The 24,794-nt window shown below is 39.9% G+C and overlaps 1 protein-coding gene and 1 pseudogene across 9 annotated transcripts in view; both read right to left on the bottom strand.

Moving 5' to 3' along the window:
• The window catches only part of SCN8A (sodium voltage-gated channel alpha subunit 8), a 177,284-nt gene that overhangs the window by 142,735 nt on the left and 9,755 nt on the right, over positions 1-24,794 (bottom strand). The gene's annotated exons all lie outside the window — the stretch shown is intronic.
• Positions 14,778-24,276, bottom strand: LOC123591828 (annotated as a pseudogene).

Here is a 24,794-nt window from a genome sequence, read left to right as displayed (position 1 = left end):
AGTTCCGTTCATGTATACACCTAGGAGTTCAATTACTGGGTTCCAGAGCACAAGCATGTTTAATTTCCACACTTGAATCTTAACATTCACAAAATTTTTTTTAATGTTTATTTATTATTGAGAGACAAAGAGAGACAGAGCATGAGCATGGGAGGGGCAGAGAGAGGAGGAGACACAGAATCCGAAGCAGGCTCCAGGCTCTGAGCTGTCAGCACAGAGCCCGATGCGGGGCTCAAACTCACAAGCCACGAGATCATGACCTGGGCTGAAGTAGAATACTTCACCTACTGAGCCACCCAGGGGCCCCTTAAACATTTTAAATAATAAAACTGAAATTATTACTACAGTTATACAGGAATATCTTCACCCATGTACCCCTTCTCTACCTTGGGCCAGAGTACCATAATTAAATAAAATCAAATGATTAAGTAAATATGGAAGGCTGAGAGACAATGACCAGCAAGAAGGATCTATTAAGAAACCTACACACAGTGGCACAGAAATGATCAGACAGTAATTACACCTGACTGTCTTCTGGTTAATGTGCTATAAAGGAACTGTTGAGGCATCCTTAACTCTTGCACAGCAGGAGAGCCCTCTTCAGACTCCATTCAGTAGAAGAGACAGAGCACAGGGAGAGAAAGACATATTCCAGGGTAATAAAGAATTGTTGGCAGGAATTTTGCAAAGCATGCTGGTGAAAGCAAACCTCTGTAGCCAAACAGCTGATGAAGATTCTTATTGAAAATTTGAACTTTCAGCAGAGGCAGACTAAGACATTGATTTTTTTAAATGGCCATTCCAGTGCAAAACAACGTGGGAGATAGGTCAGAAAATAACAGAGAAGCTTGTAAATGATAGAAGAAAGGAGTCCAGATAGAGAGGATTTCCCCTGGCCTGCACCTTCAAAGTATTTCCAATGATATGTACATGTGCATATGTGCGTGTATACACATACAAGTGAAAGGCAGATGTGTCGTAGTTTGGAAAAGCCCCTGGGGATCCTGATCCATCCCTTCCCTTGGCCATCTCCCTCCCCCCAGCACCCTTTCCCACAGCCTTGGAAAACACTGCTGTAGGTACTCCATATGGACGACTGACGCCACATGTAAAACATGGTGCTTTACAAACCACTTCTACATACGTTACCACACTCGACTCTCAAAATAACTTGGAAAAGGCAGGCGTTGCTGTTATTCTCACTTTATAGATGAGAAATATAATAGAAAGCTCACAGAGGTACAGCAACTTACCCAAGGTCACAGTGAGCGGGGAGGGAGGCTGTGAAAGCACTTGAGGAGACAGAATACTGAATATAGGTCGCAGAAGGCAGGCCTCCTCCAGGGACGCCAAGCACTCTGTACTGTGCCTTAGACAAAAAAGTTGGGACTGGGGGTGAACATGGTGCTTCTGGGCCTTCAAATGAATCCATGGTGATTTCTTAATTGCAAAAAAGAGCGAAAGCAAATATTCTATTATTCTCTATATTTTTCTGTATGCCAAAACTATTTCATATTAAAAATAAAAATCCTTTTGGCAGAGTTTAGAGATGCCATCATATTGAGGTTAGGATCCCAAGGAGTGGATAATACCCGAGGCCTAAGTAGAAAAAAGAGTTTACTTTTCCAGGGATCAGAAAAGGTGAGAGACAGAATTATGCCTGGACTGCCAGACACAAGAGCACACCTGCATGGGGAAACAGTGCCGTGGAAACGCCAGACCTACAGAAGAACTAGGGAGCCCCCAGAGAAACCGACGTACCTTACACCGGGTGGATCTAATCTTGGTAACCTGAGACCACACACCTGAGGCCTGATTCGTTCTATACATTGTCTGAAGTAATTCCCCCACTTAACAGAAAAATCGTTTTTGCTTTTTAAAACAGATGAATGTACCCAAGCACAATGCAGTGAGTACTATGGGAAACAGGCATTATGGGTTTGAAAAAGAACAAAGACTAGGAATGCTGGGGCTTATCTTTGGAGGTGAAATTCCTCTTTATCTTACAAGCAGAGGGTGTGTGGCAAGTTACTTGAGCAAACAGTGGTGACACAACTCGGCCAACCAGGGAGTCATGGGTTTGTGGGCCATACCTCCTTACAATCTCTCTGGGAAAACCATTAGAAGCAACTCTGTTCTTATCTGCCTTGTTGGTTTTATTTCCCTGATCCCCACACTGGGGTAGGGAGAGGGATGTATCTTGCTGAAGGTGCATAGCTGGGCCAAGAATAGAACTCCAGCATCCTGTCTCTCGGCTCACTTCTGGACCATGCTACCTCAGGAAGGAACATTTGAAAATAGTAATTCTCTCCCACCTTGCAACCAAGCTGTGCACAAGCACATGATCGATGAATGAAGTTGGCTAAGTGACTCAGCACTGGGCTGGCTCCCCTGTGAGTCAGGCCCAGAATCTTGAGTGGTTGGAAGCACAATCTCTTTAAATAAGACTTTAAAACCAAGGTCTTTACCACCCAAGATCCCTGAAAGATTTCAGGGGTATTTTATTTTGTTTGGACAAGGATCAGGATGTCACCTCTAGCCCCTTAGACATGAATCAGCTTGACTAATTATATCACCCATAATTTTCATGGATGTTTCTTTCATTGTACACTGTAGGCTGCGCAGGTAGTAGTCTTAGAGTCCAGAACCAGTTGAGGTAGACAGAGGCAAGAGCATAGACCAGACGGACGAGCGGCTGGACCACAGGAATTAACTAACAATTTAGGATCACATCTGCATCTCTTCTTCTTTAATGCGGAAAAAGACCACAAAGTAAGACCTTCTCGTATTCCTCTGAAGGATAACGGCTATACACACAGCTTTGGGGGCATACTGGTAAGATGCCCCAACCTGACCCTGTCAATAGCCGTGGGTTTTGACCACCTGCTCCCGGCAGGGAAGAAGCTAGCCTCTGAGCAATGACCCCTGTGACAGATGGCACAGCACAGACAGAAAAGGGCCAGCCAAAAATATTCCTTCCCACAGAGGGAGGGAGCCTGGGTGTTTAAAAGCAGGAGTCAAAAGAACAAAGCAATGAAATTCACCAAGTGTATCTAAAACTCGCCCTCAGGATATCAATAGTCTTTTGAATGACAAATGAATCAAAACCCTTGATGAAGGGACCTCAGGACCCTGGGCACAGCAAGCTGTCATTAGCAAGGTTTTGGAACAAATTATCTTAGGGAAAAAGTGTGACAATGAGTTTAGTGAAGGACTCTCAGAGCCATTAAAAAAAAACCTGAACTCTTAAGGCAACCTTAGAATCAAATTTCCGGAGATTCACTAGTCTTGAAATAACACAAACGGTTCAGAGAATATTGATTGCAAAATGTCAGTACGAGAAAGGACTTTAACTGGCAGGAAAAAAAATCCATTAGCCCCTGTTTTGGTTTGGTTACCGGTACTGGGTGGGGGGACACGAAAGGAGCAGAAGCGAAAAAGCTGCATAAAAAAGGGTCAGGAAGGAAAGTTCCACTTATCACGTGCTAATGTCCGGCACTCCGCAGGGAACCTTTACAGAGAGCTGCCATGATTCTACGAAGGAAGCATGAAAAGAACAACAACAACAACAACAACAAAAAGACAAAAACAACCCCCACAGCAGCCAAAAAGGAGAAACAACGCAAGTGTCCACTGACAGATGAATGGATAAACACACTGTGGCACGTACAGACAGTGGAATATTGTTCGGCCTTAGAAAGGAAATTCTGATGCGAGCTACTGGGGCTGCAGCTTGAAAAGATTATGCTCAAATATGCCAGGCACAAGAGGGTAAATACGGTCTGCTACTTCTTGTAAGAGGCGCCTAGAGGAGTCAGAGAGTAGAATGGTGGTCACCAGCGGCCAGAGGCGAGGAGGAGAGAAAGTTTTCGAGATGGGGGTGCTGATGGCAGCTCCACAATGTGAATATACTTAATACCACTGAAGTGTATACTTTAAAATGGTCAATTATACGTTATATATTTTACTACGATTTTTAAAAATGAAAAAAAGTAAGGCACCGTGAGATTTAAAAACTTGGCCAGGTCAAAGCTAGTAAAGGGAGGAGACAAGAGTCAAGCCAAGCTGGGTAGCTCAGTTGGTTAAGTGTCCGGCTCAGGTCACAATCCCACGCTTTGTGGGTTCAAATCCCGCGTCGGGCTCTGTGCTGACAGCTCAGAGCCTGGAGCCTGCTTCGGATTCTGTGTCTCCCTCTCTCCGCCCTTCCTCTGCCTGTGTGCTCTCTCTCTCTCTCTCTCAAAAATAAATAAATATTTAAAAAAAAAAGAAAGAAAGAGTGGGACACTTAACCAACTTAACCCAGGAGCCCCTGTCTGAAGACATTTTTGACTGTCGCGCTTGGGGGAGGGGGTACCGCTGGCATCTAGCGGTAGGCCAGCGATGCCGCTAAACACCCTATAATGCGAACAGCCCACCATGCCAACGAGTATTCCGTTCAAAATGTCAAGAGTGCTGGGGTGCCTGGGTGGCTCACTGAGTCGAGCACCGGACTCTTGGTTTCGGCCAGGTCATGACCTCACGGTTCATGGGTTCGAGCCCTATGTTGGGCTCCACACTGGCGGTGTGCAGAGCCTGCACTGCTTGCGATTCTCTCTTTCTCTCTGCTTCTCCCCTGCTCGCACTCTCTCTCTCTCTCAAAATAAATACCTAAACTTAAAAATAAAAGTCAACGGTGCCAAAGCTGAGACACCCTGCAGCCCAGCCACTCACATGACACTTGTGCTTCCTTTACAAATTACCAAGAGAAGACAGCCTCTGCTATGATACCTACGATGGACAGAGGACTGTGATCTGAGGCAGTTAACATCTGTTAACAAGTAAGCAGATGCCTCAAATTTGATCACCATTTGCCTCTGCGAGCTTTCGCCCATCAGTCCTCACGCTAATTCTGAGGTCCAACAACAGTCAAATATCCCTGTTGTACGAGACAGCTCTTCAAAATCAGAAGACAGCAACAACATCTTATGCTATAAACACAGGAGATGGGCATTTATAGAAATGTCTTGACATGCTTTTATATTTAGGTTTAAGAGCCCTGCACTGAAATTCTCAAGAGCAGGCAGCATTGCCTACATTGCGTTGCCCAGACTGCCAGCAAAAATATCATCCAGACTAGTACTTAATAGTATATAACTAGTACTTACTAACATAGAACTAGGTTGATGGTGAGCATGAAGGAGATGGGCACCTGCCAACCTGCTGTAGTGCCCGGATAAGAATAGAACATTTTCTTTAGGGGAGAAGTGCCATCACTATTCCACACAAACACAAGTCTGCTGATACCAATACTCAGCTCTTCTTTCACTTAATTATTTTTTTAACGTTTTATTTATTTTTGAAAGAGAGAGAGAGTGTGTACTAGTGGGAGAGGGGCAGAGACAGGGGGAGACATAGAATCAGAAGCAGGCTCCAGGCTCTGAGCTGTCAGCATGGAGCCTGACGCAGGGCTTGAACTCACGAGCTGTGAGATCATGACCTTAGCTGAAGTCAGATGCTTAACCGACTGAGCCACCCAGGTGCCCCTTTTTTCCACTTTAAATGGTCTCTACCTGCCACCTATAGCTGGGGGCCAGCGTGCCATCTCTCTCTCTCTCTCTCTCTCTCACACACACACACACACACACACACACACACACCCCAGCTGGTGAGAATCCCTACACAGTAAGAATCCTCTTTATCCTCTAGAAGGAAAGTAACCCAAACTTTGGCACAGCTCCATAAAAGGATGCTAATTCCTGGCCTAGGTGCTTAGCTGGGCTACGAAGCTGCTAAAAACTTCTGACGTTCTACATACAGTATTAATGACATCAGCAGCCTAAGAGACTGGCTCTACAGAAGAAAGATGCTTTGTAAGCAATAAGTCTCAACCTTGCAGAGTTAGTCTACACAGTGACAAGGACTCACTTCAGAACAAAGCTGGAAGGTTGCTTGACTCTGATAAATGTATAGCCCCAGGGAATAAATACAATTTAAAAATTATTCTAACAACTCACCAGTTTGGCCTTCACTCCTGTTCTACCAGTTCATTCACTTTCTCGGGTGCCATTCTCATTCCTCCCTGTAATCCTATCCAGGCATACCTTTCTTCTTTCCTTTCCCAAGCAAAACCTACTGTGACTTTAAGCTGAACATCAGGACCTCTCTCAAACCTTCTATCAAGTCTTTTTTATTAACTCCACTCCATGATGATCTCTCCCAGTCTGTATACCAACTCCTCAGTCCCCTTATATATATTCTGCTTTACAATGAATCCCCAAAGGTTTTATTTAGATATGCAAAACATTCAACAAGTATCAATCAATCAACAAATATGTACTGAGTTCTTACAATGCACTCTTGGTTCTGCAGGAGATAGAAAATACGGATACTCTTTTGTTATGCTCCGTGAAGTGCCAAGACTAACCCATTCAAAACCATCACTAAACTTAAAGCATGTATTTACTAAGTTACGGCTATAGATGTTAAATACTACACAAGTTCAGAAAGTAAGTTCAAGATCTCTCCCCGTTCTCATTTCTTAGAGTGAAATGTCAGAAACAAACAAAAAGGGATATTTTCATTCATTCTCTCCATATTTTGAGGCTTTTTATGTATGAGACATTACAACATACACTACATTTGTTTTTTTGTTTGTTTTGTTTTTAATGTTTATTTATTTTTGAGACAGAGACAGAGCATGAACGGGGGAGGGTCAGAGAGAGAGGGAGACACAGAATCCAAAGCAGGCTCCAGGCTCCCAGCTGTCAGTACAGAGCCCGACGCGGGGCTCGAACCCACGAACTGCGAGATCATGACCTGAGCTGAAGTTGGATGCTTAACCCACTGAGCCACCCAGGCGCCCCACAGCCCACAGCTTCTAACTCTCTTCCCACAGCCCCTCCTCCCGCCTCCTTTAGCCACACATATGACTGTGCAACCTTGCCCATTACTGCTTTTGAGACACAGCAGTATAAAGTCAAGACAACGACCTAAACAAAGCTTTGCATTTTTATTCTTTTTTTTAACGGTAGGCTCCACACCCAACATGGAACTTGAACTCACAGCCCTGAAATCAAGGGTCACATCCTCTATTGACTGAGCCAGCTGAGCGCCCCCCAAAGTTTTGCATTTTTAAAATATCTGCTCCAGGAAAAAAAAATCTGCTCTAGGTCCTTAAAAGAACCTATCATATGCCTTTTCTTATACTTTTCATGAATGTAAAAACTCAAATCCATAATCTAAATTCCTCTAAATCTAAATGTATGGTCTAGAAAACAACTGAAAAGTGGGGTGGGGGGGGTAAGAGGGAAATAGAAACAACAAAATGAGAATATGTATTTTGGTATTAAATATTAACATTTATAAGGGAGAGAAACCTACTCTATTTGGTTATGCACTTTCCATCTATTATATTAAACCCTGTATCTTCAGAGACTAGCAAGTGCCTGGCACATGGTAGATGTCCAATAATGCGTAGTGAATGAATGAATCTGTTTTCCCTGATATCATGAGTTTCTTGAGGGCAAAGACCTCATCTCACACATTTACATACCCCTGTTTCAAAGTAGGCAGTCAGTACCGCACTGAATTAAAGTATTCAGCTGGAAAGCACAGAGAGCTCCATGTAGGAAGGTTGTGTTGGTATTCTGTGTTTTCTTAGATTCTGTATTTGTCTACTTGTCATCCATTAATCACAGGGCCAAACTAACAACCAGAGTTGTTTCTACCTCCCTGCCATCCAGAGTCCATACTCTGAGCTACATCCTTTATCAACTCACACACCAAGCCAGTATTCTCCTTGCCCTAAATCAACTCAGGTCCAGGTACCAGACAACGAGGAATGGCCCTTCTATCCCCAAGCCCATCAGAATTATTCAAACTAGCTAATCCAATGTCGCTTCCCCTGCTCTGCCTTGACTTTCCCATAGAAAACACAATAAAGGCTCTGGGCCATGCTTTCTCATCACTCTCTCCTCCTGACCAAACCTGGTGCTTCCCCCGCAGCCCTGTGTGGTGTGGCATCCCTCTACTTAGGAAGTGTTAATAAATTCTTCTTTTAATGGCATTTACCTCTCCGTGTTGCCAGTCACCTTTATAGATTAAGACCCAGACACAAATCAGTTGGATACTGTCATTATCATCACCACCAGACACAAAGAACTAGAACCCAGGCTAATCCTAAATGCTGCCTTACACCACTGCTTATAAAAACCTACCCTCCCTAGAAGATGGCAAACTCCTTTGAAGGCTTAAACAAGATCTTCTCTTGTATCACCTATTCACCAAATTTAATGCTATGTACACAGCAGCCACTTGATAAGCTGAGTGTTACAGATATCTGCGTGAACCTATGCTTAACTGCTTAACACACACACACACACACACACACAAATACACATGCACAGATGAATCAATTCAGGAATAATTATAAATACTATACATACACGGGTTGGTTATACATATGTGTATTTCCTAGCTCTATCCTCTGAGAGGACCTACTAGTGATACACACACCCTATCAGATCTCACTTTCTCCAGTAAAAAGAACCAGCCCTCCTTTCTAAGATGCCGATTCTAGACTAAGGACAGGGAAACTATAAGATGGGCCCGGAATCTCTTCTAGTTCCAGAAAGTAAGGAAGTGCTCAAGTAACAGAAGAATGAAGGTGTGTCAAAGGGACAGAAGCCAATCTGGAACAGACCCCAGTGGCCAAAACTGGACCAATTTGAGCAACCAAATACACAGCATGATTATAACCCAAAACATGTACTAAATATGTGAGTCTGTGCTGATATAAATTAATGACAATAAAAAAACAGGGGAAAAGGAATAAATCTTCCTTTACAGAAGAATTCCAAATAATGTATGTAGATACTACCTTCTCCAGGAAGTGGAGCTTAATTCTCATCCCTCCTCCCCCCAAGTGCGGGCTGGACTTAGTAACTAATTTCCAAGGAATACAGTATGGAAAAACAGTCGCTTTATAGTGGAAAAACCTGGCAAATATTACCTTAACCAAATGACTATGGTTAACATCACCAGTGGTAAGTCATGTTAATACCATATACTGCCGATAGGATGTGATAAAGAGGACACTTCACCTTTACAGTATTCTTCAAAACCCATAACCTTAAGTCTAATCCTAAAACTCCAGACAAACCCAAACTGAGGGATAAAATACCTCACCAGTTACTCCTCAAAACTGCCAATGTCATACTAAACAAGGGAAGTCTGAGAAACTGAGGGAATCAGAGACTAAGAAGACATAATGACTGAATACAATGTGATATGTTGGACTAGATCTTGCAAGAGAAAAAGGACGTTAACATAAAAACTGGTGAAATCCGGGGGCACTTGGGTGGCTCAGTTGGTTAAGCACCTGACTCTTGATTTTGGTTCAGGTTATGATCTCACAGTTCATGGGACTGAGCCCTGCATTGGGCTCTGCGCTGACAGAGCACAGCCTGCTTGGGAGTCTCTCTGCCTCTCCCCCACTTACCGGTGCTTTTTCTCTCTCTCTCAAAAGAAGTAAATAATCACTTATTTAAAAAAATTAAAAAATAAGAACTGTTAAAATCCAAAGAAAGTCCAGAATTTCACAATGATGCACCAGTCTTGGTTTCTTAGTTTTTTGATAATGATACCATGGTAATGTAAGGTGTTAACATTAGGGGAAACTGAGTAAGGCATATACAGAACTTTCTGTATTTGCAACTTTTTTGTGAATCTAAAATTATTCCAAAATAAAAAGCTGATTTTTTAATAATACAATGCTGGTTTAAGGTCAAACTGGTGTGAAAACTAATATTTTATCTGCAAAATTTCTGTGTGACAAAAGTATAGGATCACAGTATTAGGCACATCTGTTACAGAGAGGGAATAAAGTGCACTTGACCTACTATCTATTGTAAACTAAATTTGTTGTAATAATACTTCTGTTGATGAAGATAATGCATTCCCCTGGCACATTCCTGGTCAGATGCTTCTTTACCAGAGGTAGAATCCATAAAATAGAGAACTACATGCTCTTTCTTTGATGAGGACTTCTTCCTTCCTTTCCATGCCTTCAGATGAGATTAACTGGGCTTCTCAGGCCTACATAGCAGAACTCTGGCCTCTCTTGGGACTCTCACCTTGTCTGGTCTGGACACTGGCCAGCCTTTAAAATGCCAAGGGCCATGGCTAAGACTCTGTCCCTTCCTTCTTACTTGCGATTGGCTCTGACATAGAACGAAGGAGATCTGAACCACCCCAGTATCTCCACTTCCAGATTAAATTATTCCAGAAGCAACACTGTGTATATGAAGTGATAACAGCAATGTCCCAGTCTATAGGCAAATAACTGCACAGGCTCTTCATAAGATATCAGCCCTGGTGAGTAACACCTGACACTCATACTATTACTATCAGTGTTTTGAGAATTCACCATCTAAAAGAGGTCATCAATACAATGCACTTTGTATTCCTGAATGAAAATCAGCACTACATGTTTAAGGTAATGATGTAAAATTCTAAGAATTCAGGGCACCTGGGTGGCTCAGTCAGTTAAGCAATCAGCTCTTGGTTTCAGCTCAGGTCATGATCTCACGGTTTGTGGGTTCGAGCCCCTGAGTCAGGCTTCATGCTAAAAGCACAGAGCTTGCCTGGAGTTCTCTCTCTCTCTCTCTCTCTCTCTCTCTCTCTCTCTCTCTCTCTCTCCCTCCCTCCCTCTCTCTTCCCCTCCCCTGTGCATGCAGGAGCTCTCTCTCTGTCTCAAAATAAATAAATAAACTTTAAAAAAAAGAAAGAAAAAAGATACATTAGTAAATAAAATAAAATTCTAAGAATTAATTGGCTGCCCTCTGGGAAAGATGTATACTGGCTCTGATCTCTAATCCAAATTCAGAAAATAGCATTCAAAAGGGAATTTCTAGACCCAAAGACATATGATAAGTTTATAGTTGGCAAGGGCCACACTTGCTTAACTTGCTTTATATGCTAAACAGAGGTCACAGAACTTTATGAAGATAAAAAGTAAAAGATACAGCATTTAAGCAATAAAAAGTTTCTTGACAGTCTTTCCTTTGTCACATTACTCTATGAAACCACAATGGGAGATAAGACCAAGGATATCGTGTGTGAGTCCTTTCTTAGTATCTTCCAGTAAGCCTGCTAGTCATTATAAGAACCATCGACTTTTCCTTCCCAGTCTGCCCCATAGTGGTGTCTGATCATAGAGAGCAGGTTTTTTGTTTTTTGTCTTTTTTTTTTTATTTGACTGATATGGAACAGATTCAGAAGGCAAATCAAACACAAAATTCCAACAATATTTTATGTAATAATTGCTTTACTGTATTAAGTGCACGGTCTCCCAAGATAACTGTTTTTGTTTTGTATTTTCTACTGCATTGTATTTCTTCAAATAATGAATACATGCTCATCCTTATTTCTCAGATAATATGGGGTTAAATACCTAAAAAATTAAAATAAGGTGACTATTTGAAGAGCCACCCAAACCAGTTTTATTGATTAATAATTTACCCAAGTAGGGTCCCCACTTGGAAAGAACACACCATTCATTCCCTTTAAAAAGTCTTTTTTTTCATATTAATGTTCTAGCTAATTTTATTATTTACTAAAATTAATTGAAGCAGATACTAACACAATTAAAGCTAAGTAAACATGAACAATTTTAAGTATCTCATTGATCTGATTTTTAGTCTTACATACAAAGTCACAAAGACTGTTATTAGAAAAATGCTACACCTGAAACCCTTGTTTTCAAACCAACACCATAAACCATTAAAAAAACAAACCCTGGGGTGCCTGGGTGGCTCAGTCGGTTGAACGTCCAATTCTTGGTTTCAGTTCAAGTTGTGATCCCAGGATTGTAGGATCAAGCCTCACACTGGGCTCAGAACTGATCATGGAGCCTGCTTAAGATTCTCTTCTCTCCCTCTGCCCCTCTTCCCTGTCGCATGCACACACTCCCTCTAAACAAACAAACAAACCCTAACTGATGACACTTTGGTCCCCATGATATTAACGTGTCTCCAAGACCGCTTCTTCCATAAAACTTTCACATCACATAGGCTGATCTAGAGATCAGAAAAAAATGATCATTGTATTTGTATGGTTTCTGTTCCCCCATAAATATAGTAAATGACAGCAGCCTGCTCCATGGACATAGATAGGCATGGTTGTGCAGGTGGAAATACATGGTGGACAAAATGTTCCTCAAAAGAAAGGCCTGAATTCAAACCAACATGCGAGGATTAGGAACTGACTAATCATGGGCCATCCAAGTCCTCTTGACTGTCATATTTATTTTTCCTTTTGGCTGTTTACTAAATAGTCATCTTACACTATTTTCTCTACAGCTTGTTGGCACATCTCTTAATAGAAATAGAAGGAGGAAATAAGGTAAATGCCAACTAATCTGCTTTCTTTTGCTCCCCACACGATTTTGGTAAATTACCTGGCAGAACCAGAGTTAGATGTTAACCAGAATTAGAAAACTTAAAGTTAAGATTATATGAAGGCTTCTATTACCTATTCTAATATGCCTCTACTCACCAAAGCTTAAAAAGTTGATGGGTTATTTGCAGTAGCATGAAATAAGACACCAACATGCTATTAAAAATTTGGCAATTTTAAATGAACATACCTACTCTTTACTCCTAGGTACTGTTTCACATATATAAAATGTGTGTACAAGGATATACAATGCAACTTTCCTATAATAACAAAAGGATTGAAATCAATAGAGTACTTATTTACTAAATAAATGTACATTTGGGGCGCCTGGGTGGCTCAGTCGGTTGGGCGTCCGACTTCGGCTCAGGTCATGATCTCGCGGTCCGTGAGTTCGAGCCCTGCATCGGGCTCTGTGCTGACAGCTCAGAGCCTGGAGCCTGTTTCAGATTCTGTGTCTCCCTCTCTCTCTGACCTTCCCCCATTCATGCTCTGTCTCTCTCTGTCTCAAAAAAATGAATAAACATTAAAAAAAATTTTTTTAATAAAAAAATAAAAAAAATAAATGTACATTTATGGGTGCAATAACACCCACTAATAAATGACTTAGTGATAAATCATATTATATTCACTCAACAGTATTCTTCACTACTGCTAAAAATAATGAGGCCTTCTACAGACACTGCTATGGAAAGGTCTCCAGGACATATCAAGTGAGAAAGCCAGGCATGGAGCAGTGTGTACAGAACATTTGTTAATATATACACACTTATTCCCACTTTATGTTTGGTAATGTGTGGAATATCTCTGCAAGGATACAAAAGAAACTGGTCACTGGGTGTCTCCAGGGGAAGGAACTGGTGGCTAGAGTAAGTGAAGGAAACTTACCTCTCTCTCTTTGTTCCCCTGCAAATACATTATCTACTCAATTTTTTTTTTTAATTTTAAAATTAAAAAGATGGGGGAGAGAGCATACCACGCCCAAAATGCTGCAGTCTTACCCTGAGGCACCTCCTCCACCAGGGACCGTGAGGCCTGTTCACCCAGTCATTTGATCTTTTGGGACTGATAAGCCACCACCTTTCTCACCTCATCTCAGCATGTGTTTAATAAATAAGCCAAATTTCTGGTTCCAGTTAAGATGGAATAAAAGTCCATTCCACCCTCTCTCTCCCACTGAACTCAACTAAAACCCCTAGATACAGCTACTCCATGCTTTGTCTGAGGATTTAAAAGTCACTGATCGCCAGAGGACTGGGAAAAGAAACCAAAACTCAAAGTATCATGAAATCAACAGAGAGTTTTCCTTTTTTCTTCTTCTGGGACTTCCTGGACTGAACTCAAAGGCAGCCCAAACCCAGAACTGTATACCAGGTGCAGACAGAAAGAGCTCCAAGACCTCCGTTTTTGGTGCAAACAAACAAACAAACAAACACAACAACAACAGGAAAGGGAGCCCCTAAAGGTCAAAAGAAATAGAGGAAATCCCGATTTTGTTCCTCTCTTTTGTTTGCTCCTGCTTTACCCCAAAACAAATAGGCAGTGATGGCAATGACAACAGCAGCCAAATAGGAAAAGCTTTTCTCTGACCAGAGAAACTGCAATCCCAAGAGCAAAGAGGGTATCTCCATTCTCTTGTTTTCTTTCTCTACCCCTTGCCATTTGGTTCTCAAGGAAATGTAGTTCCAGGAAGTTCAAAGCAGAGCAGAAAACTAAAGTTTCAGCTTTTTAGTGAGAGGAGCAAAAAGGAGAATGCTTTGGGTCTGGAAAGTTTGAGAGAACAGGAAGAGGAGGGAGCTCAATAAGGCTGGATGTGAACTCCAGGGCTCATCCCTAAGCAGCACATGGCATGTATCTGACCCTAAACACATACCAAAGGCTTTGACAACTCATCTATTAATAAATGGTATACGACTGCCCAGGCCTGAGAATGGCCACTGACTGGTACCCACATGGAACAGACACAAATAGCACTGCAAATACTTTGAAAATTGGACAGATACTGAACACCAGCCCATAGAAGACAGGTAAGTACTTATAGCCTGAACCTAACAAGACTGGTGGACTGCTCAAACAAGCAAACAGAAACATTCTCTATAAAATTTACACAAGACTCAAAGTCTCACAACATAATATTCAAAATATCCAAGATACAAATCCAAACTGATATAAAAAAATCTGAACATCTCACACAAGGAAAAGACAATGAACAGACACCAACCCCAACATATAAAATTATCAAAGACTTTAAAGCAGCTATTATAATCATACACCAGGAAATAAAGGCAAACACTCTTGAAGTAAATGGAAACATAATCTCAACAAAGGAATAGAACATACACATACACACACAGGAACCAAATTGGGGGGAAAAAGTTTTTTTGTTTGTTTTACAGTTTTGTTTTCATTGAGGTTTTATTAAATTGCTATAATTTTCCAGTGAACAAGTTCATCTACATCAATTGAATTTCCAATCACACATAAGAATCTAAAGAAGTTGTTTGTGATGTTATTATCTTTAACTGTGTATGGAACTAAGAATTCTGGGAATAATTCCACCAGCAACTCACTGGATGGTCCTTCTGCATATTACTCCATATTTTCTGTCTCATTTCAGAAGCTGCTTTAGAATTTGTCTTCCCCGGTTTCATTATCACTTTATCTACATGGCTTTTTGTAGCTTGCAACACATTTTCCGTGGTGGGCCAAAGGTCATTAGGTTTTGAAAGATCCAAAACAAGAACAATAGAAAACGTCCATAAAGTGTCACTTGTGATGAGTATGCTGATTAAGTCCTATAAGGAGGTTTCTCCACCTAGTTTCCAAAAGTGAGCAATATCTTTTGGTATATTATTCCCTTTTACTTTTCTTCCATATGTATATTCCAAAGCTAAGGTTGGTTTTAGTGGCTCATCCCTGTCAAGCCACCTCAGAATAATAGTAGCCTTTCCCTGGGTATCATGGCTTGACCAGCCTAGTGTTGTGGGCTCAGCATTGGGACCAGCCTAAAATCAGGAGACCCATGAGCTCCAAGGTGGGCCGGATTTTCAGGAAAAAATTATTTATTTTGAGAGAGAGAGAGAGAGAGAGAGAGAGCAAGTGTACATGAGCAGGGTAGGGGCAGAGAGAGAGAAAGAGAGAGAATCCCAAGCAGGCTCCATGCCATCAGCATGGAGCCCAACATGGGGCTTGATCTCACAAACTGTGAGATCATGACCTGAGCTGAAATCAAGAGTTGAACACTAAACCAACTGAGCCACCCAGGTACCCCCGAATAGAACATTTTAAATTAGAAAATACAATAACAGAAATTTTAAAATCTGCTGGGTGGGATCAAAAGTGGAATTAAGATGACAGAAGAGTCAGTGAACTTGAAGATTGAACCCACAAAAATTATCCGAGCTGAACAATACAGAAGACCTAACACTTAATCATCAAAGGCCCATAGGGAAAGGAGAAAGAGTGTGGTCCAGGAAAAATATTTGAAGAAATAATAGCCAAAAACTTCCCAAAGTTGGTAAAAGACATAAACTACATTCAAGAAACTCAGTGCATGGCAAATAGGATAAACTTAAAGACATTCTTGCCCGGTGAAAACTAAAACAAAGAAAAAAAATCTTGAAAATAATCATAAAAATTATGCATTACTTATACAGAAACAATAATGCAAATGATTCTGGATGTGTCATGGAGGACAGAAGGCAATGGAACAAGATTTTTAAGTGCTGGGAAAAAACAACTGTCAACCTAAAATTTTATATCCAGGGAAAATATCCTTCAAAAATGATGAAGAAATGAATTCTCACATGAAGAAAACCAACAGAAGACATTACCAGCACATCTGCCAAAAGAAAAGCTAAGGGGAATTCTTCAGGAAGGGAAATGATACTTAAGGAGAACTTAGAATTTCCGGAATGCATTAAAACAGAAATGATAAATATCTGAGTAAATGTCATAGACATTTTTACTCCTCTTTAGTTCTTTAAAATATAAATGATGGTAAAAAGCAAAAATTAAACAATGTCTGATGGTGCTTTCAATGAATGTAGATGTAATACATACGACAATTACAACATAAAAGGAAGAGGGTAAAGAGGTAAATCTAATGGTGCTGTAGTTTCTACATTCCACTGTAAGTAGTTAATACCTATTCTAAGTAGAATGAATAAGTATGTATATTGTAATCCTCAGTCAAAACTAAAATAACTATATAAGATAGTAAAAAAAACTTAGTAAGTAAACTAAAATAGAGTACTAAAAAAAATATTCAAATAATCCAAAAGAACAGAAGGGAAGTAAATACAAAACAGAAGGAGCAAAAAAAATAAATAATAAAATGGCAGACTTGAATCGAAAGCAATAATTATGTTAAATGCAAATGGTCTAAACACATCAATTAGAAGAGAGATTGTCAGGGGCACCTGGGTGGCTCAGTTGGTTAAGCGTCCAACTCTTGGTTTCGGCTCAGGTCATGATCTCACAGTTCATTAGTTTGAGTACCATGTTGTGCTCTGCGCTGGCAGTGCAGAGCCTGCTTGAGATTCTCTCTCTCCCTCTCTCTCTGCCCCTCCCTCATGCTCTCTGTCTCTCTCAAAAAAAGAAAAAGGATGCTAAATGCAATATGAATTGGATTATGGGAACAGAAAAGGGACATTACTAGAAAATCTGGCGAAATCCAAATAAAATCCTGAGGTTACTTAATAGAGTACTAATACTAATGCTAATTTCTCAGTTTTGATAAATGTACTAAGGCTATATAAGAGGTTAATATTAGGGAAAGCTAAGTGAAGGGCACATAGGAACTCTGTACTACTTTTGAAACTCTTTTAATAATTTGAAATTATTTCAAAATTAAAAAATGTTTAAGAGAGGAAAATATATACATGAAAATATGATCAACAGGAATCTGGAGTGGCTATATTAATATCAGACAAAGTGGACTTCAAAGCAAGGAAAATCACCAGGAATGAAAGAACATGAAATAATGATAAAAGGGTCAATTCACTAAATGTATATACACCCAACAAAAGAGACTCAAAATATATGAAACAAAACTTGACAGAACTAAGGGAAGAAATGGACAGATCTACAATTACAGTTGGGAGATTTGAATCTTCCTTTCTCAGTAATCAACCAGACAACTAAATAAAAACCAATCAAGGATATCAAAACATAAAGTTGTATACCTTAAATATACACAATTCCTATTGGTCAATTATACTTCAAAAAACTAAAAAAAATAAAAAGGTAGAATATAATGTTTCAATTAAATAATCAAATCACCATTTTAGAAAAAGAGAGAGAGGAGGAAAAAAATTAAGGATACAGAAGAAATGAACAGCACCATCAATCAATTGATATAATTGACATTTATAGAACATTCCACCAAACAACAGCAGAATATACATTCTTTTCAAGTGCACATGGAACATTCACCAAGATAGACCATATCTTGGCTGGTAAAACAAATCTCAACAATTGTAGAAGTAGTGAAATCATACAAAGTATGTTCTCTGACAATAATGGAATTAAACTAGAAATCAATGAATGAAAGACTCTGGACTACCTCACATCAACACACTTCCAAATAATTAACTGCTCAAAAAGGAAGTCTCAAGGGAAATAAAATTTCAACATATCAAAATTTGTAAAATATAGTCACAGCAGTGTTTACAGGGAAATTAGGGAAATTTATAGTATTAAAAACTATTAGAAAAGAAAGTCTCAAACAATCTAAACTTCCATCTTAAAAAAAAAAACAAAAAACAGAAGAGGGGTGGCCAGGTGGCTCAGTCGGTTAAGTGTCCGACTTTTGATTTTGGCTCAGGTCTTGATCTCATGTGAGATCAAGCCCCGAGTTGGGCTCTGCATTGGGCATGGAGCCTGCTTGGGATTCTCTCTCTCCCTCTCTCTGCCACACCTCCCCTTGCACTCTCTCTTTCTCAAAACAAAAACAAAAAACAAAACAAAATAACTTATAAACAAACACAGAAGAATAAATTAAAGCATACAGAAGGAAGAAAGGAAATATAAGAAAAACAATATAAACAGAAAACAATTTAAAGAAAAACAGTAGAGAAAAATCAATAAAATTAAAAGCTGGTTTTCTGGGGGCGCCTGGGTGGTTCAGTTGGTTAAGTGTCCGACTTCGGCTCAGGTCATGATCTCACAGATCATGAGTTCAAGCCCCTCATCAGGCTCTGTGCTGACAGCCTACTTCAGATTCTGTGTCTCCCTCTGTCTCTGCCCCTCCTCAACTTGCACATGCTCATGAACACACTCTCTCTCTCTCTCTCTCTCTCTCTCTCTCTCTCAAAAATAAACATTTTTTTAAAAAGTTGGTCCTTTGAATAGGTGGATAAAATCGATAAGCCTCTACTCAAAGAAAAAAAGAAAAGAATGAATACACAAAATTATTAGTATCAGGAAGGAAAGAAGGAATATCACTATAGACCCCCACACATGAAAAGGATAATAAGGGGGGTGCCTGGGTGGCTCAGTCAGTTGTGCATCTGACTTCGGCACAGGTCATGATCTCGCGATTTGTGAGTTCGAGCCCTGCTTCGGGCTTTGTGCTGATAGCTGGGAGCCTGGAGCCTAATCCGGATTCTGTGTCTCCCTCTCTCTCTGCCCCTCCCCCACTTCTGCTCTGTCTCTGTCTCTCAAAAATGAATAAATGTAAAAAAAAAATTTTTTTAAAGGGTAACAAGGGAACAGTACATGGAATGTACATTAATTTCAACGACTTATATGAAATGAAACAATTCTTTCAAAGTCACAAAGTATCTGGGGCGCCTGGGTGGCGCAGTCGGTTAAGCGTCCGACTTCAGCCAGGTCACGATCTCGCGGTCTGTGAGTTCGAGCCCCGCGTCGGGCTCTGGGCTGATGGCTCAGAGCCTGGAGCCTGTTTCCGATTCTGTGTCTCCCTCTCTCTCTCTGCCCCTCCCCCATTCATGCTCTGTCTCTCTCTGTCCCCAAAATAAATAAACGTTAAAAAAAAAAAAAAAATTAAAAAAATTAAAAAAAAAAACAAAGTCACAAAGTATCAAAATTTACCCCAAAAGAAATATACAACCTGAGTTGTCTTATATCTAATAAAGAAATCTAGGGGCGCCTGGGTGGCTCAGTTGGTTAAGCATCCGACTTCGGCTCAGGTCATGATTTCATGGTTCATGAGTTCAAGCCCCGCATTGGGCTCTGGGCTGACAGTTCAGGGTCTGGGGCCTGCTTCAGATTCTGTGTCTCCCTCTCTCTGCCCCTCCCCGCACGCTGTCTCTCTCTCAAGTAAATAAACATTAAAAAAATTAAAAAAAAAGAAATCTAATTTGCAGTTAAAACCTTCACACACAAAAAATCCTAGGCACAAATGCCTTCACTAGAGAATCCTACCAAATACTTAAGAGAAGGAATTCTACACATTCTATTCCAAAAAATATCAACAGAAATACTTTCTAACTTATTTTGCAAGACCAGCATTATCCTGATACCAAAAACTAGACAAAGACAGCACAAGAAAAAAACAAAACTACGGACTGATAATATCCTCATGAACACAGATGTAAAACTCAACAAATTAGCAAATCAACATCATAGAAGAGTACCTCATCACAACCAAGTGATGTTTACCCTAAGAATGAAAGGCTGGTTCAGTATTAAAAATCAATCAGTGTAATCTATTACATTAACAGATTAAAGAAGAAAAAAAAATCCTATGATCATATCAATTGATACAGAAAAAGCATTTGACAAAACTCAACATCCATTCCTGAAAAAACTCTCAGCAACTAGGAATAGAGGGGAACCAAACCTTATAAAGAACACCTACAAAAACCAACAGCTACCATCATACTTAATGGTGAAAGACTAAATGCTTTCTTCCTGTTCTTAGGGAATATCTACTCTCACTACTCTCATTCAATATCCTACTGGAAGCCTGTAAAGTCTATAATAAGGGTGGAAGAGAGAAAGAAATAAAAAGCATATACATTAGAAAGGAAAAAATTAAGCTGTCACTATTCATAGATGACATAATTGTCTATATAAAAGTCCCCATAATCTATAAAAAGGCTTCTAGAGCTATTAAGTGAGTTTAACAAGGTTGTAGAATACAGATTCAACATAAAAAATTCATCATACTTCTATACCCTAAGAATGAATTAGAAATTGAAGTCTAAAACAAAAACTTTAAAAATAGCTCAAAAAAAAATACTTAAGAATAAATCTAACAAAATAATGTGCAAATCTGTATGCTCAAAACAATAAAATGCTGATTAATCAAATGCAACCTAAATAGATGAAGACATACATGATGTTCATTGATTGGAATATACGATATAGTTAAGGTATCAACTCTCAACTTATCTACAGATTTAATGCAGTTCTAATCAAAATGCAAGCAGGAGTTTTTGCAACATATAGACCAACTGATTCTAAAATTGATATGGAAAGACCAAAGGATTAGAATAGCCAAAGCAATTTTGAATATCAGGTTGTTTTTTTTTAATGTTTATTTATTTTTGAGACAGAGAGAGACAGAGCATGAACAGGGGAGGGGCAGAGAGAGAGGGAGACACAGAATCGGAAGCAGGCTCCAGGCTCTGAGCCATCAGCCCAGAGCCCGACGCGGGGCTCGAACTCACGGACCGCGAGATCATGACCTGAGCTGAAGTCAGACGCTTAACCGACTGAGCCACTCAGGCGCCCCTGCCAAAGCAATTTTGAAAAAAAGAAGAAGAAAGCTAGAAAGCTCACACCACACAATTGTCAGTCTTGCTATAAAGCTACAGTAGTCAGTCGGTATCAGCGAAAGGGACAGACACATAAATCAATGAAACAGAATAAAGAGTCTAGAAAAAGACCCACACAAATATAGCCAATTGACTTTTGCAAGGGTGCAAAACAAATTCAATGGAAAAAGAATAGTCTTTCCAATAGCAATGGTGCGGGAATAACCGCACATCTATCTGCAAAAAGTAAATAAAAATGAACCTGGGTCTAAATTTCATACCTTATACAAAAATTAACTCATATGGATCATAGACCTAAATGAAAAACGGGAAACTATAAAACTTTTAGAAGAAAGCAAAGAACATCTTTGTGTCATATATAAGAATTCTTATGTATGATCTCAAAAATACAATCCATAAAAGAAATAGACAAATTAGACTTAAAATTGAAAACTGTAGCTCTATAAAAGACACTGTTAAGAGAAGAAAAAGAAAAGCTACAAACTAGGAGAAAATATATCCAGGTAATTTATCTGATAAAAGACTTTCTATCCAGGATAGAAGTAATTTTTTTAAACTCTCAAAACACAGCAAGAAAATAAATAATCCAATTTGTTTAAATGTGCAAAAGATCTGAACAGATGCTTCACCAAAGACACCAAGTGCAAATGAGGACCTGGAGTAAATGAACTTTCACACATTGCTGGTGGGAATACAAAATGGTATAACCACTCTACAAAATATAGTTTCATAGTTTCTTATAAAGGTAAACACACACTCACTATATTACCTAGCAATCTCACTCTTAGAGATATCTTTGAGAAATATGAATTTGGGTTCAAAAACCTATACACGAATGTTTACAGCAGCACTATTCACAATTGCTTGGAATTGGACACATCTCAAATCAAACACCGGTCATCAAATGAGTGGATAAACAAACTGTCACATAACCTACAGTAGGCTACTACTTAGCAATGAAAAAAATGAACTATTGATACACACAATATGGACAAATCTCCAAGGCACCATGTTAAGCGGAAGAAGCCAGTCTCAAAAGGCTATGTACTGTAGTAGGTAGGATTCCATTTACATGACATTCCAGAAAAGGCAAAACCCTAGGAATGGGGAACCAATCAGTGGCTGGTAAGGATTATGGGTTAAGGAGAGTGTGACTACAAAGGGACAGCAGTGGGGAGACTTTCTGAGGTGATGGAACTGTTCAGTAGGCTGAATGCGGAGGTGGTTACATATATGAATCCAGACATGTGTTAAAACTCACAGAACTATATACCAAATTTGTTTCAACTGTACTTCTTGTAAACTTTAAAAATAACAATAGAAGAAAAAAATAACTAAAGCTGTTAAAAATGTTAAAAGGAAAAAATTATATTTGCTATACATGAGCAAGAACCTCAAAAACTTTTCAAATACTAGTTTAAGTTTATTTATTTATTTTGAGAGAGAGCGAGCAAGGGAAAGGCAGAGAAAGAGAGAGAAAAAGAGAGAGAATCCCAAGCAGGCTCTGCACTGTCAGTGAGGAGCCGGTGGAGGGCTTGAACCCACAGACCACGAGATCATGACGTGAGCCAAAATCAAGAGTAGGATGCTTAACTGACTAAGCCACCCAGGTGCGCCAATATTAGTTCTATGGGACTTATTCTTGTGAAGGAAACAGGACCCTATTTGGTGACAGTACCCTAAGAGGAACACGTTTTCCAAATAGGAAAAAAAGAACCCTGTTCATCCCAGGAGCACAGTGTATTAGTCCAAAGCCACAACTAGATCACAAAGGTTCTGGTACCTAAATTTTATACATGAAGACATCAGAGATACCCTCTTGCCCAAAATGTAGACTAGCGCCCATACTCTGACCTCTACAGATCCACAGATTTTTATAATAACCACCAAAAGTTGGCAGTCAGTTCCCACAAATAAGAGTTCTCACTAGGTTCTGTGAGTAAACCATGGAAGGAAAAACAAACAAACAAACAAACAAACCTGGAAAGGCCGTGACAAGTCAACACCTATAAACAGAAGCAGTACCTAAAAGGAGCTGATGGGTCTGCAATCCTGGCTAGAAAAGTGGCACTGCTTTCTGGGGAGGATTTTTTTTTCTTGAGATTTTGCAACGGATTGCACTGTGATAAATATATTGCTCTTAAAAAACAAACAAAAACCCTTTCTCTGAGCACTATCCTGAGCAAAGCTAGGGCTCCAGAGCAGAGTTCAAGCAGGCACAGAAGTCACACTCCCCCACAGGACCGCTAGGCCTCACCACTGGAAAGCCGGAAGGCAGCCAGATAAGGAGTGGGAGGTGAAGCTGTGGCAGCTCCCACAACCCACAGGGGACAGTACAAACCGAAGACTTACTAATGGTCAGGAAAGAGCATGTGGCTAGGAACAAAACCTAGCAGCCCCCAAAGGTCAGGCTGGATGTAGTCTAATTAAAATGAAAGATGGAAAAACACTCGGATCTAATTAATAACATGTCTTCGATACCCATACATAACACAAAATGTACTTATTTTCTTTGACCTATAAAACTTTCCAGCAATTTCTAATGCCAAGAGTCTCTATTAAGATCTCAAAATGAAAGAAGTCTTACCCGTCTGCACTCATGGCTGAACTTTTCTTATGAGTGAGGGGGAAAAAAAGCTTATAAGGTAAGTGAAATAGTCACATGGTTGTTTACTTTGCTTCCCACTACACTTAATCACTCGTTTTGTGCCTTTCTTGGGTCTTACATACCCCTCCACTTCCTTTTCTAGAGATGTGGAAGAACTATTACAAAAGAAAGTGAAATAAAATAAAAATCTGTAAATCTACCAACACATTACTTGCTCTACAACAGCTAGATTAATAAAACAGGTTGCCAGCATTCAGTGAAGAGGTCTTTATGGACTTTCCTCATCCCGGACTGGCTTTTGTTTAACTTAATCACTTGCTTTGAGCAGTCAAACCAGGAAACAGGTACTAACTTACACTGTGATTGCACAGGGAACCTCCTGATGGGATTACTTACTGCAAGGATGCTTTGCATCCCTAAAAAGAGGGCTAAATGTACTAACATCGTGTACATGAACTCTGTCTGCTCTACTGGTTCCACACAAACCATGGGGACTTCTGCCAACTGAGTGCAAACTGTGGCAAATGTTAATGGAATTTGCAAGAACTCAGTAATTGTAGTGGCGAGAAGGAAAATAATATTAACAAATTAAATGAAAAATTTTATTGCATTAAATTGCTTTCCTCTTACGTGTATGCCGTTATTTTCCATGCACATATTCTAATGTTCCAATCACCCTTTGTTTTTTTCTTATTCAAAGATCTTTGCTGAATACGAAAGGCTAGAACAGAACCTAAGCTTCCTGAGCACATTCTTTGCTCTGAAGTTGCATGGTAGGGCCCACCGGCCACTGTCTGGTACCCTAGATACACCAACGACGTTTCTGTAAGTCAAGTCTGATATTTTGTATCCACAGCCCAAGATTCAATACCTGAAATAAAAAGAAACACCACTGGCTGATAAAGTCTCTTTCCCTCTGCTTTTACCTATTAGAATCCTTTCAGTTGCAACCTTTAATTAAGCCTGCAGTTTCAAATGGTTTTCATGAAGCACACAGAACATAAGCA

The sequence above is a fragment of the Leopardus geoffroyi genome, chromosome B4 (genome assembly GCF_018350155.1).
Source record: "Leopardus geoffroyi isolate Oge1 chromosome B4, O.geoffroyi_Oge1_pat1.0, whole genome shotgun sequence".
Classification (NCBI taxonomy): domain Eukaryota; kingdom Metazoa; phylum Chordata; class Mammalia; order Carnivora; family Felidae; genus Leopardus; species Leopardus geoffroyi.
Note: the sequence above shows the minus strand (reverse complement) of the source record. Positions and strands in the feature narration are given on the sequence as shown.